The 13221-nt window shown below is 29.6% G+C and overlaps 1 long non-coding RNA gene across 1 annotated transcript; it reads left to right on the top strand.

Moving 5' to 3' along the window:
* The first annotated feature begins 3524 nt into the window (after positions 1 to 3524).
* Positions 3525 to 12608, top strand: LOC139424978 (uncharacterized). The gene is made up of 2 exons (XR_011636125.1): positions 3525 to 3716; positions 11041 to 12608. It is a non-coding gene; the product is annotated as an uncharacterized lncRNA (long non-coding RNA).
* The last annotated feature ends 613 nt before the right edge of the window (positions 12609 to 13221 follow it).

Here is a 13221-nt window from a genome sequence, read left to right as displayed (position 1 = left end):
TAATGGGTACAACTGTATGGGGAAATCTGTCTTTCTATATTTGAGGACTACAAATGGAAAACGACCTAAACCCGAAAAACACTCGCATCTAGTACTTATGGCGTTCTCCATTTCCCTCTATCAGGTTCGTATCCAACAACACCTTACATATCAACCTAACTTCCCCATGTTTAGTTTTTAAATACCTTCCTAAGATTATTCCTATTTTTATCGTAAATTATTCGTCATTTTTATCGTAAATTATTCGCTATTTTTATCCTAAATTATTCGTTATTTTTATCGTAAATTATTCGGTATTTTATCGTAAATTATTCGTTATTTTTATCGTAAATTATTCGTTATTTTATCGTAAATTATTCGTTATTTTTATCGTAAATTATTCGTTATTTTTATCGCAAATTATTCGTTATTATTATCATTAATTTTGTCGTTATTAGAATTAATTTTATTGTGTTATTCTTGTACGCGAATAAAATGTCGAGATTCTTATCACTGAACGCTGGAGGCATTTAGTACGCTCTCCACTTCACTGCGCATAGCACATTCGACCAGTGCGATCTGCTGACAAATTTTTGAACTATTATTACTGGAGTTCAAACTTTGGGCTCCTCACTCTGTTTAGCTCGGTCTTTAGGACATTTTTAGATGAAAAATAAAAGATTTTCGATTTTTTTTTTAGTACTTAGGTCGTTTTCCAATTCTAGCCCTTAATTCATTATTGTTTCTCTTAAAATTTAAAAAATCTCAAACTTTGAAAAAAAAATCTCAGACACTACGATTTGGGTGAAGATCAATTGCTTGTTATTCTCTTCTTGCACAGACTTTGTATCGAAACCAAATTTCAAAAGGCTGATCTTTTAATACAGCTTCTCCATCTCAAAGAATGTCTTGAGAGAAACTCTTTATACCTAGGGATTACTTTAGACAGTTGGTATATGTTATTTCCCTTGGTTCGTATTTCAGTCATGATGTCGCCATTCTTGAAAAGCATTTTAATCTTGAAAAAGGAGCTTGGACAATTTTTCTCCATTCTTCCCTTTTTAACCGCCAGGACATCTTTCTTTCATGTCAGTTTTATGGAGGATCACCCTTTCATCGTTTGAGCATGCGCAATTGTTATGTCCATAATACATAAATAATCTTTCCCATCTTCTCAGAATACAGACCAAACATGGTATGCGTCTCACAGACTTCAAATGAAAATGGTGCAAGTAAATTCAAAAGTAAACAATTAATTCCTAACGCATTTTTTTTTTATAAATTATTTAAATGTAATCTTGATTTGGAATAAAAAAGTTGTTGCTAATTCGCAAAGTTTATTTTTAGAAATTTTTGCAGTAAATTGAAGTAGGTAACTAATTCACAAAATTAAAAAAAAAAAGTTCAAAGTATTCTTAAACAGCAATATTCGATACAGATAGGATTAATATGCATTAAATATAGATATGAAGCAGATATTAAACAAGCTCTATTTTTTTATCATGTAAATATTGAGCATAGAATTTATTTATAAGGTATTAAAAAATATACTTTTGCTTAATTGCCATTCGTTATATTTATTCCCGATGTAATTACTCACTCCAAATAGCTTTCACTAAAAGCAAGTAATGAAAAAATGCAATAATCCAGAATAGATTTGGACTAATTAGTAGTTTCTAAATTTCTAATCTTTTTTTTTCTCTCTTCTTCTGTGGTTTTTATAGTTATTGTTTCTTACCCTTATTTTTCCATTTTTTTGTCGACCACTTTACACTTTCCTTTCAAATCATTTTTGCTTCGTTACATTCATGTCTGTCAAGTTTTTAAAATGGGTGCCTATTTTTGATGCACTTGAAACATGCTGACTGAGCGTATATGGTAAGAGTTACTTCATTTCATCGCTACAGGAACAGAACCATTTCTGAACTATTTTGCATAGTTCTTATGGATTAAGTCCATCACGTGATGTGATGTATTTCATAGCACCGCTACACAGTTAAACAGTGCATTACATCGTTACATTTAACTTATATCTCATTAAAATCCATGCAATTTTAAGGCATACAAATTCTAATATCCAGTCCATATTGATACATATCAGCAATTCTGAACAGTGCTGACGTAAAATATTCTTATTAGTAGATGGAACATGGGTTAGAGCCCCCTTGCTGTCAGACAAGTCGTAGGATGTTTCTGTGGTTTTCCTTTCCCTGTAACGAAAATGGAGCTTTCCACGAAGGTAAATTTCTCCCAATACTTGATCCAGGAGTTCCCTTGTCTTCTGGATTGGGTTTAAAATTACAAGGCTACGAAGTTAAGCATTGGTAATCGTAAACTCAAATATTGGGTCAGCTGCTCAACGACGGCTAACTACTATATAAAAAAAATATTTTATAATATTAGCGAACTGCTAGCTAGCTGCTAGTTTCCTTATACCCCCTCTCTCGCTCTGAAAGGGTGAGAGAGGGGAAAAAATTACTTGATTATAGTAAATTTCGAATATAATAAGTTGGTCTCGAACAAATACATTATGCCAGATGGTTCTAAAAGCACTTAATCTTAATTTTGATAGAATGAAATTCAAAAAACATGTTCCCCTTAAAATAATAACGTAAAACCACTGGAAAGGGCAATTAATCGTAATTAATTACGTCAGTATATGTCTTTTAGTTTTTTGCATGAATCCATAGTGTTGTTCAATAGGTTGATCAATAGTGTTGACCAATAGTATTCAATAGGATCTATTGAGGATTTATTTTTTCAACCCATACGAAGAACGGGTATTCAACTAGTCTATAATGAAGCTAAGAAAAAAAAAGAATGTGAATAATGCACAAATGAAAGTACTTTCTTTAATTTGTGCTTTATTCAAGCGTTTTTGTTTGGGGGGGGGCTTTTTTTGTCAATATATTACAAATTATACCCTATCATATTTTGGTCAGTCTATAATAATGAAGATTAAATAATAATCTGAAAGGATTAATCATTATCCAACTGACCATATTTTAATTAATTAATTACTTTAAAAAATAAATTTCAGTTTAAAATTTTTTTTTCTCTGAGTTTTATCCTTGTCTACTTATCTTGAATAGAAAGTTTTAAAAAAAGTTCAAGAGCTCGATTTACAATTCTTGCTTTTGTCATTCCTTAAATGAAAAAAGCAAATAAAGATGACATCCGAATTTCAAAATAAACAAAATGCTTGAACATTTTTAAAAAAAATTGCTGAACTAGGCAGTTTTATACAAAAAGTGAAGTTTACACCATTTCACCTCAAAAGTCTGTAAAAAATTTTCTTAGTTCCGTCTCATGCAAACATCTTTTCTCATGGTCATTGTGTCCAGTTGTCCACTGCGATTTGACTGTAGACTGACCAATCAAACAGAGAGAACTTCCATGTTCTTTCTTTCGTTGTGAAGGAAGCCGTATCGATTTCATCTTTACTTCCAAAAAAAAAGGAAGAAAAAACGGAAAGAGGAAGACGAAAATGTCCGTGATAGCCACCGTCCGTCTATTTCCGCTCGTCTCATCCATTTGCGATGGAAGTTGTTCAAAATAAACATGAAAAAAAAATGCTGTTTAGTTTTCTTTCTGACATACTTTTTTTTCTTCCTATTCGGATGGATTTTACATGCATTGCAGCTTTTATTTTCATTTTAAAAATGGATTTTATTACAAAATTGCGTTATAGCGCAGAATGTTGCATTTCTTAAAAATTAAAGAAGAGAACTCTTCAAGTAAGTTTATTTTGAGATGAGATTTAACATCTGCCATTAAACATAAATTTTTTTTCTCAAACCTGACAGCAACTTTTTTCATTTTATCGGTGGTATTATTTTTCATTTTATTGGAACATTTTATAAAATTTTTCATTTGTTTGTTTTACCTTAAGCAAATTTCTCAAAATATGGGAGTTTTATCAAAATAATACATTTTATTTTAGATAATTTATAAAAAGTAATAATTTTTCCATTAATTATTTTCTTGCGAATATTACATACCGGTAACTACGTTCAAATGGCAGCCAAGTTTTGTCGAGTATCGGGCAGTGACTCTTTGGCGATTTCTGTTGGCGGCACTTAATACCTGGCAGGGAATAACCCTCATTATGAAAATAACAATAAATCTCCATAAGAAATATAAAAATTGTTTTAAAAATTGTGATTTAATTTCTGTATTGCAAATTTAAGTAATGACATAAATAATGATGCCGACCGGACTGTGCAGGGGTCAGGAAACTAATCTTGCATCAGAAAGGTTCTGGGTTCGAATCCCGTTCAAGGCATGAATGTTCTTTCATTCTCTGAACTACCTGTCCTTACTGTGGGAGCAACTTTGGCCCACCTAATAGGGTGCCACTGAAAGAGAGTACCAACAAATCTGCCCTTCAGATGCCTGTATGACGAAATGTCATTCCCCAGGTGGGCATTGGAAAAAAAAACATAAACAGTAATTTTTGTTAATTCTTAATAAATGTTATTGTTTTTTCGGATTACTCAGGAAGATATTAAATTCTAATTTACTATTTTAAAATGAACAGAGCGATAAAAAAAACGGACCACTCTGAATAACTTTTAATCTAATCATTGGATCTTCCACATCTTAATGATTCGAGGGGGTGACTTCAAATATGCTAATTAATCAGTGCAGACGATATTTTAAGTTACAAAAGTAGACACAGAAGCGTACTTCCTCTGAATAAACATATATTTTTTCCGACGGATTTAAATTTCTGAGCCCCAAAATATAGGGGACAACCGCAATCTGGGAAATATGATCCCCATTCTTTGGTCACAGTAGCGATCTAATGTGTGGGCTCTCTAATATTAAATTTTATTTGTTTACGTATTTCGCTTCATCTGGAGAAATTTTTTTAGTGAATTTAAAAATTTTTGAGCTCAATTATAACATTTGTTTTTCTAGATAATTTCACGCAAAAAATTTGTAAATATTTATTATTTTTTATTATTTTGTTTCACATGGAAAAATACAAAAGTAGAGGGAAATCTGTTGAACAGTTACTGAGAATTCGAATTTCAAATATACAGCTTTTTAAAAATCTCATTTCTCAGGAATTATTGTATTAGCGTATATCCATTCTGTATTGTATCCTATTTTTTATTCTATATTCATATTTCTTAGGAACTATTGTATATGAACATTGTATTATATTATAGTACATCCTTTTCTCAGGATTTCGTTTAAATTTTAGTATTTTGCCATGCAAAATTAAATACTTTAAAATGATGTAAAAAATTGCACACCTAACAATTCAAAATTCTTTCGAGTATTATTAAAAGAAATATTAAAAAATAATAAATATAATAAGTGTCAACTAAAATTTATTTTTGCATGAAATTATCTTCAGAAAAACAAATTTCATAATTTTGTGCGAAATTTTTCAATTCCCACAAAAACTTCTCAAGATATGGTGAAATATGCATAAAAGAAAAGTTAGCATTAAGGGTTCAAAACTTAGAACTGTTTTCCTGACCAAACTACGGGGAACATATTTCCCAGATTACGGCTACTCCTTATATATTCGGGGGTCAGAAATCTGAATTCGTCTAATGAAAGATATGTTTATTCAGAGAAAGTATGTTTTTGTGTCTGATTTCGTGACTTAAAATATCATGGCATTAAATAATTAGCTTATTTGAAATCACCTCCTTAAGATTGAATCCTAGAACCTGAAAATTCGATCATTAGATCAAGAGTTATTCAGTGATCATTTTTTTGGCACACTATACAATGCATCTTTATTTTTTGTACCTTTTCTTCTAAACAATGTCCGTTCTCCCTACGTTTGGAAATAAACAAGTACAGAAGTTTAAACGAACTATGATAAAGTTTCAAGCATGATATTAAAGGAAAAGCAAATAGCTTTGAAAAGTAATAGAATGTATAAGGAACAAAATACTTATTAAGAATCGCTTGGAAAACCCTTCCAAAACGACAGCACACCTCAATACGGATAGAACTTGGAACGAACAAAAATCCCATCCCGAAATAAAAAATAATCGAAGCCACTTGAAGATATGAACTGATTTCACTTCACTTCCAATCCAACTAATCCTCTCCTCGTGTTTGTCTTTTGTATCATCCCTCTCAAACTCCTCTCCCTCACCCCCTTCACAAAAAGGCGGCAGAAAAGATAATTAAGAAAATTGACCGAAATATCTATATATAGATATATATGTGTGCTCGTCGCGCTACATGAAATACCAAATCTTTTACAGAAGAAGAGCTTTTGGAATGAAAAGAAGAGGAAAAAAAAATCAAACTTTTCTGCCGCAATTATCAAAAAAGAAGAAGGGAAAAAAAAGGATAGAAAGTAAAGGCGAATCGAATAAACATTCAGTTTTTTCAGTTTTATTTTTATCCAGCATTCAATGTTGTCAAAGCCTGGAAAAGAACGGACAGTTGATTACCGAAATGTAATTTAAAAAGTTAGTTTCCAGAACCTAACGGGCGAAGAGAGATAAATAAATGGTATAGGAAGAGAACGATGGAGAACTTCCATTGGAATGGTAAGAATGGTTCAAGTCTTTGCGCTTGTAAAATTCAGTAGATGACTTTTTATACATTTTAAACCGGATTTCTTTCAATATATATTATGTATGTTGATAGTATCAAACATGAGATATCCATTATATGTTTAGTGATAGTATCAATTTTGTAGTAATATGCATGTAATACAAAAATTATAAATACTTTTGTATTAATAAAAGCATTCAAACTCTTTTTCATAAAATGTCTTTGGTAAAGAATAGGTGTAGATATATTCTATTTTGGGACTTCAAGGCTGAAAACATACCAATGAATAATAATTAGATTTATATTTCAAAGGAGTTATTTTTAGAATCTTTCCCTCTTTCACTTCCATATTAGGAAGCATTAAAAGATTTTCCTTAATGTGTAAGGATACAAGGAATGCAAAGACTGAGCCTTTTTACCTCGTTTTGTGATAGTATTTAATGCGGGAGCGATTGTTTTCGCATGACTCTTGCTGTATGATGTGTTCTATGTAAGATCTGCCGGAACCATCCGGAGTTTTGTCCACCCCCTCCCTTGTGGAGAGTGGATGTGAAATGTTATAGCCATCAGTTTACCCGTAAATAAAACTAATGAAGGAATAATTGGTTCACGACTGAATTAATTAAGCTAATTGTAACCAATGATAACAGGGATGTGGTCCTGTTATTACATACACAAGCACCAAATCTGATTATGCTACACAGAGTTATTACTGCAGTTGAAGTAAACACATAATGAATTGTTGAATGTACACGCAATTATATAATTTATATATCTTAATGTGAAGAAGACGCTTTTTTGATTTAAATGGACAAATGTAAATTATTTTGTAGACTATTGCATTAAAAAAACTGTTGTTTATTACATTAAAATATATTGCCTTATTTAGGTTGGACATGCTATCCGTATGGATGACTGCAACATATAAGAAATTGAAATAGCTGGTAGAAGTAAAAAAGAAGAAGAAAAAGACGATCTAAACTTCGGTGAAAAGATGTAATAGAGAAGGCTTGTTCAGTCCTCAAAACTAACTGGTGGAATTTGGCTGATAAGTCATGGTTAAAAACATCTAGTTCAAAAGCTCTCCTCACTATACCCTCTAGAAGAGAGAAGACCTCCGCACGGCTTACCACGAACGAGAAATCTGACCCTTTATTACTCTGTACGTAGCGACATAATTCATATTTTTCCTCACTGTAAAGTTTAGTATCCCGAATGCAGTGACATCTTTCTTGTTTACTCTTCACTGCGCAGTTTATGTCCTTTACGTCGGACTACTAAATTGATCTGTGAGGAGGCCTTCTCTCTTCTAGGAGGTGTTGCTTTGCTCCCCCCCCCCCCCGTTCNCCCCCCCCCCCCCAGGTTCACTTTACGTTAGGAAATGTATCATCTCTTTTAAAACACCGTAGGTTCATATTCATGGTTAGGACTCTAACTGATTGACATGGAATGTACAACCCAAAAAATAATTAAATAAAGTATATAATGATTAAATAACTTAAAAGTTGTACGAGCTTCCAAAATTATTAAAAAAATATCTTAACATTATTTTCGTATAACTAGTATTTCACAACATTGAAATAAGCAAATTTTTTTTGTTGAAAAGATTCATATTATTTCTTTTAATTTTAACTTTAGAATTAAATTAACAAAAAAAAAGGGTTTGCATTTTTCTTAGACTAATTGCTTATAAGTGTTTTTTTCTTTCATTTTAAATTTTTTCGAAATATTTAACTGTATTTCTTTCATAAAAAAATTATGTTATTCTTAAAATTGCCATTATTGCACATTCTCCTCCTTATCCGAAAAAAAACAGAGGACAAACGTTATCAATTACGGATGTTCAACAAAACACGTTATGGATAACGTGTTTTATTTCCGTGCTACTGATTTAAACTTTCATTCATTAGTTATTTTTTTATTTGCCTCTTTCTCAAATAATAAACTAATATATGAGAAGTGTTTGTCCCACTTGATATTTGGGAGCGATCTCGTTGTTGGAAAAATGACAAAGGAAAGACAAATTGACTTTATTTTTAGCAAATGTTTAATCATGGAACGATAAAAATATTTTAATCATGATGAAATAATCAAAGTTTTCTAAAGTTACTTGTTTCGGTACTTAAAAACTTGGACTCATATTTATTTCGTTTTGCAGAAGATCAAAACTTTCATTTAAATTCAAACACTTATTACATTAAGCAGCGATGTAAGCAAAAGCCACAAGTGAAGTTTAAAATTAAATGTAAGATTTTTCTCCGGATTTCTCTCCATGTAAATTTCCAAGGTACTACTTAATTGAATGAAATATTTAATTCACTTCCTGAATTGAATTTGCAAATTCGAAATTTCTTTCCAAAAACGATTATATATATTGACTTTGAAAATAACAATCCAATTTAGTTCAACTTAAATTTACGAAAAATTTAACTCTTATAAAAGTGAAGCAGCGCTCATAAACGAAAAAGAAAAATTTCAATCAAATTCTAAATAACTATTTACAAATTGTAATTAAAATCAAATATTTGCAAAACTGCGCCGCAACAAACGACAAAACTACAATAATTTCAAAGCGAATTTCAGCTTAATTCGAATTCTTGAAATATTTTTTATTTAGACTCTTAAACACCATTTCACGCTTGTTTGTCGTATCCAATTAAAACATATCAATTCCCTCCCAAAACTGCCATCAAATATTTATTTTATAAGAATCTGTTACGGAGTTTAAGAGTGTATAATAAAATGCTACCTTTCCGATTGAAAAGATTCCTAGAGCAGAGGGCGATAGAAGGAATCAATTAACAAAAGTCCTTTCAAAATTCCCGGAAAAAGGAAAAGAAAAAGAGGAACTCTTCGTTTCTGGAATCGATAGCTTTTAGCTCGCCATGCAATCGACAATTTTCTCAGTCTTTATGCCACTCAGGACAGGAGGAAAAAAAATATAAAAACGAAGCTACTTTTATTAAAAACAAGGTAACGATGTCTTTGAAAACTGGGAAGACCACTTAAAAATCCCTTTTGGCTTCTAAAAGATAAAAAGACTCTTCCGTTTTTGAAAACGAGTAAATGATGTAAGGGTTCAGCGTGTCTCGAAGCAACCTGCGTAGAAGTAATTAATGAAAAATAATCGATAGTTATTTGGCGCCATTTTCATACTGAAAAAGAGCCGTTTCTTTGTCTGTAATCAAAGTGAGGTGTTACCTGGTGCACAGTTCAATGAATCTTAACTCATTCGGGAATAGTTCGGGTTTATATATAAAAAAAAGCGATGGTTTTATGCCGAAATGAGAGATGTTTCAACGGTTTTTAAAAACTTGAAACAAATAATCTTCAAGGTGTTTTTAGAGGTATGCTTTGCAATACAGAAGGTTCGATGTTTATTTTACTTTCTGTATTTCAAGTTTATTGTTGAAGTTTATTTTCAAATATAGGTTTTAAGCATATAAACATAATCAAACAGTGCGAATGTTTCATGTCAAAATAAGAAAGTGTTTCGTTAAAAATTTCAACTGAAAACAAAAACTAATAATTACCTTATCATCAATATGTGCATAAATAAATTATGTAAGAAAATATAAATATCCCGTCAAAGGTTTGGTAAATATATATTTTCATTAAAAAAAAGTACTTTTTTTAAAGAAATTTCTGGAAGATACAAGTTTTCCATAAATATCTGTCTGAAGTATTAAAATTTTATGTTCTCTATGTTATTTAAAACGGATTTTGGGAAACACTCTCAAAAAAGCTAACTAAAAGAAAACTTTAAGAAAAAAATCCCTTAATTTTATTTTGTAGTGAGAGAAACTTTTAACTTTAAATAACTGTTCCTAACTTTGTTTAGTATGTGCTCAACAAATATAAATTTATAATGATTCGCTATCGAAAGAAGCAGTTTAGGGTAAAGAATTTTAATAATTTCTTAAAATTTACCCACATGACAATTAGAAAAAAACACAGAAAAGTTACAGAGCTGTTTTATGATGATTGATTAAATTAAGGGTCGAAAAAAACAGTTAAGGATAAAGAATTTTAATAATTTCTCAAAACTTACTCACATGACAATTACAAAATAAACAGAAAAGTTACAGAGAGGTTTACATTTCTAAGTCTTTATCTCTACTTAAGAATATCTTCGAAATTTTTGACAGAGGGTGCTATTTGTGTTTTGGTTAGAGAGAGAGAAAGAGAGTTGACCATTTAGACAAACTATCCATTACAAATTATAATGTGCCTCTTATCTATTTAAAACTTTTTAAAACAAATTTTAGCTAACACTTTAAAGATAAAATCTATCAGGAATCTCCAAAAAAATGTTTTAAAAAAATTATGCAACTACCTAATCAAAGAAATTCCGAACTTCCAAAAAACTTATGTTGCATGTTAAACAAAATCAATCTAGATTAGCAATCTATTTTGGAAATTAATCCATCATACCCTAACCGAACTTTGCTAAGTCCCAAAAGCAGATGGTACTTTTTATTTCTGTACTCTAGCTCGGTAACAATCTTTATTTTTATTCTTTAGACAAACATGCAAGAACAAGAAACGTGACAAGAGGTACTAATTGTGGATTAGACACTGGAGCATCTGTCTTGTAAAGAATGATACTTGTTACTGATATTCTATTACAAGGAGGAAGAGAGCAAAAGAAAAAAAATTCAGTTCTTGGATTATGGAATTAGAAGGGCAATATATTCTTGCCACTTTTTTTTGTTCTTACTGCAACGTTTTTGCTAAAAATATAACAAACAGAAATAAAATTGGCTTAAAGTCTGTTTTTTTATATACTAAATCAATTTAAGGCAATATATTAGGAAAAAAGGTTTTTCAATTAAAAAAAAAAATAATCTTGTAACTTTTGATAAATTAAAAACGCTTGTATTATTATATTTTTTTCGTCTCAAGGCTATTTCTAATTTAATTTATTTTTCTGATTAATTTTTGTGCACAATAAAAGTATGTAAAGTAGGTTTTTATCCATATGTTTAAGAAAAAATATTGAAAATTAAAAGCCATTTTTATAATTTATGATAATGGGTTTCATTATCCTTTAAATCTTAAGAATTTTTTTCTAACTAAAATGGATGAATGAATAGTAAATAGTGTAACATATTTTTTCAAAAAAACTTTCTACTGTTTATTTATTTGCACGAACATTTAAAAAAGGGTATTAACGTTTCACTGATTTTAATATCGCTATCTTTTCCAAAAAAAGTAAAATTTTGTTTATATAATTAAGTTTTAAAAAATACATTATTATTAAAATAACAAACGATTTAAAATTTAAAAGAAGGAAATAAATTATGTTTATAAATGAATCATTATTTTTTTTAAAAATTTTAATGTAAAAATGAGGTTTAATTTCAGAACCAAGCAAAATGTTTATAACTATTTGCTAATATAGTTATAAATATTTTGCTTAGTTCTGATTAACTAAAGCAAAATATTTATAACTATTTTGCTTAAATTAAAATATTGCTAAGAGCAATAATTATTCACAAAAAAAAATTTTTTTTTCTTTCTACTTGAATTTTAGATTTTTCGCTTTAAAATCCTGCTTTTTCCTTTTAATTGTACGCCTTTTCTTGCGCTTCCTCTGGACTTACGACATTAATTCAACACAAAAAGGATTTTCTTTAAGTCAAAAATACAAATAAACTGTATTATAATTATTATGATTTAGGTTATGCTTAAAAAAACACTGAGATTCTAGTTAGTATTGTAGATAATACTTTTAAAAAAAAGTTCGATAATGAAAACACTAGCGAAGAATAGTTTCTAAGTTACATTTCAACCAATGGGAAAAGACATTTTTCCAGCAACTCTTCCAATAAATTGAAAGCTAAGTTCTATTACTTATACTTCATTCGTTACAGATATAATATGTAGCAGATCGAAGTAAAAGTATTTCCATATTTTGTCACTTTAAGTTATTTGAATGGGTGAAGAAGAACGTGACAAATGGCTTTCTAAAAATGTTTGGTATTTTGGGATCTGTCCTTAACCTTTTGATGCAGAATATTTATTAAACTTATTTTTCATACATTTTTCATTATTTTGTTTTAATTTTAATAAAAATAAGTTAAAAATACTCTATTTAGCATTTTATTAATTTATAGTTATGAAATACAGCACGAAACACAGTTTTTTTTCTGGGTTAAAAGTAATTTCTTCCAAACGCGGCTGACCTCAAAGCAATAATTTTTCAAATTTGCACTTATTTGCATTTATTTCGATCTAAAAGAAACACTTATTCATGATTAAAATTCCTTTAATATACAAAATTATTGCTAATTTACAAAATTATATTTGAATATGAAAGAAAAAAATGTTTTTTTTTTTTTCAAACTACTTTTACGGATTTTTTATTTTCGTACAAATATCTAAGAATCTAGCAGATTTTTTTGGTAACTATTAGACTTTTTTTTAATAATAAGAAATACGAAAATATATTTTTGCTTACAATTAGAGCGTCAGATAAAAAATATATAAAATGGACACCGGTGTACCATTTGAGTCAGAGGATTGACGCTAGAAAACTGTTAAAAGTATAGAATTAATTTCTTAGCAAAATTTTTTATGGGAAACAATGTTTGATCGTTTCCTGATGTTGCTATATATTCTGAGGCTATCTGCTGTTAGATTTATCAAAACGGAACTCAGCATATATTTTTACAAATTGTGATTAACAGTATTCTAGCAACA

This window comes from Parasteatoda tepidariorum, chromosome 2, assembly GCF_043381705.1.
Source record: "Parasteatoda tepidariorum isolate YZ-2023 chromosome 2, CAS_Ptep_4.0, whole genome shotgun sequence".
Taxonomy (NCBI): domain Eukaryota; kingdom Metazoa; phylum Arthropoda; class Arachnida; order Araneae; family Theridiidae; genus Parasteatoda; species Parasteatoda tepidariorum.
Note: the sequence above shows the minus strand (reverse complement) of the source record. Positions and strands in the feature narration are given on the sequence as shown.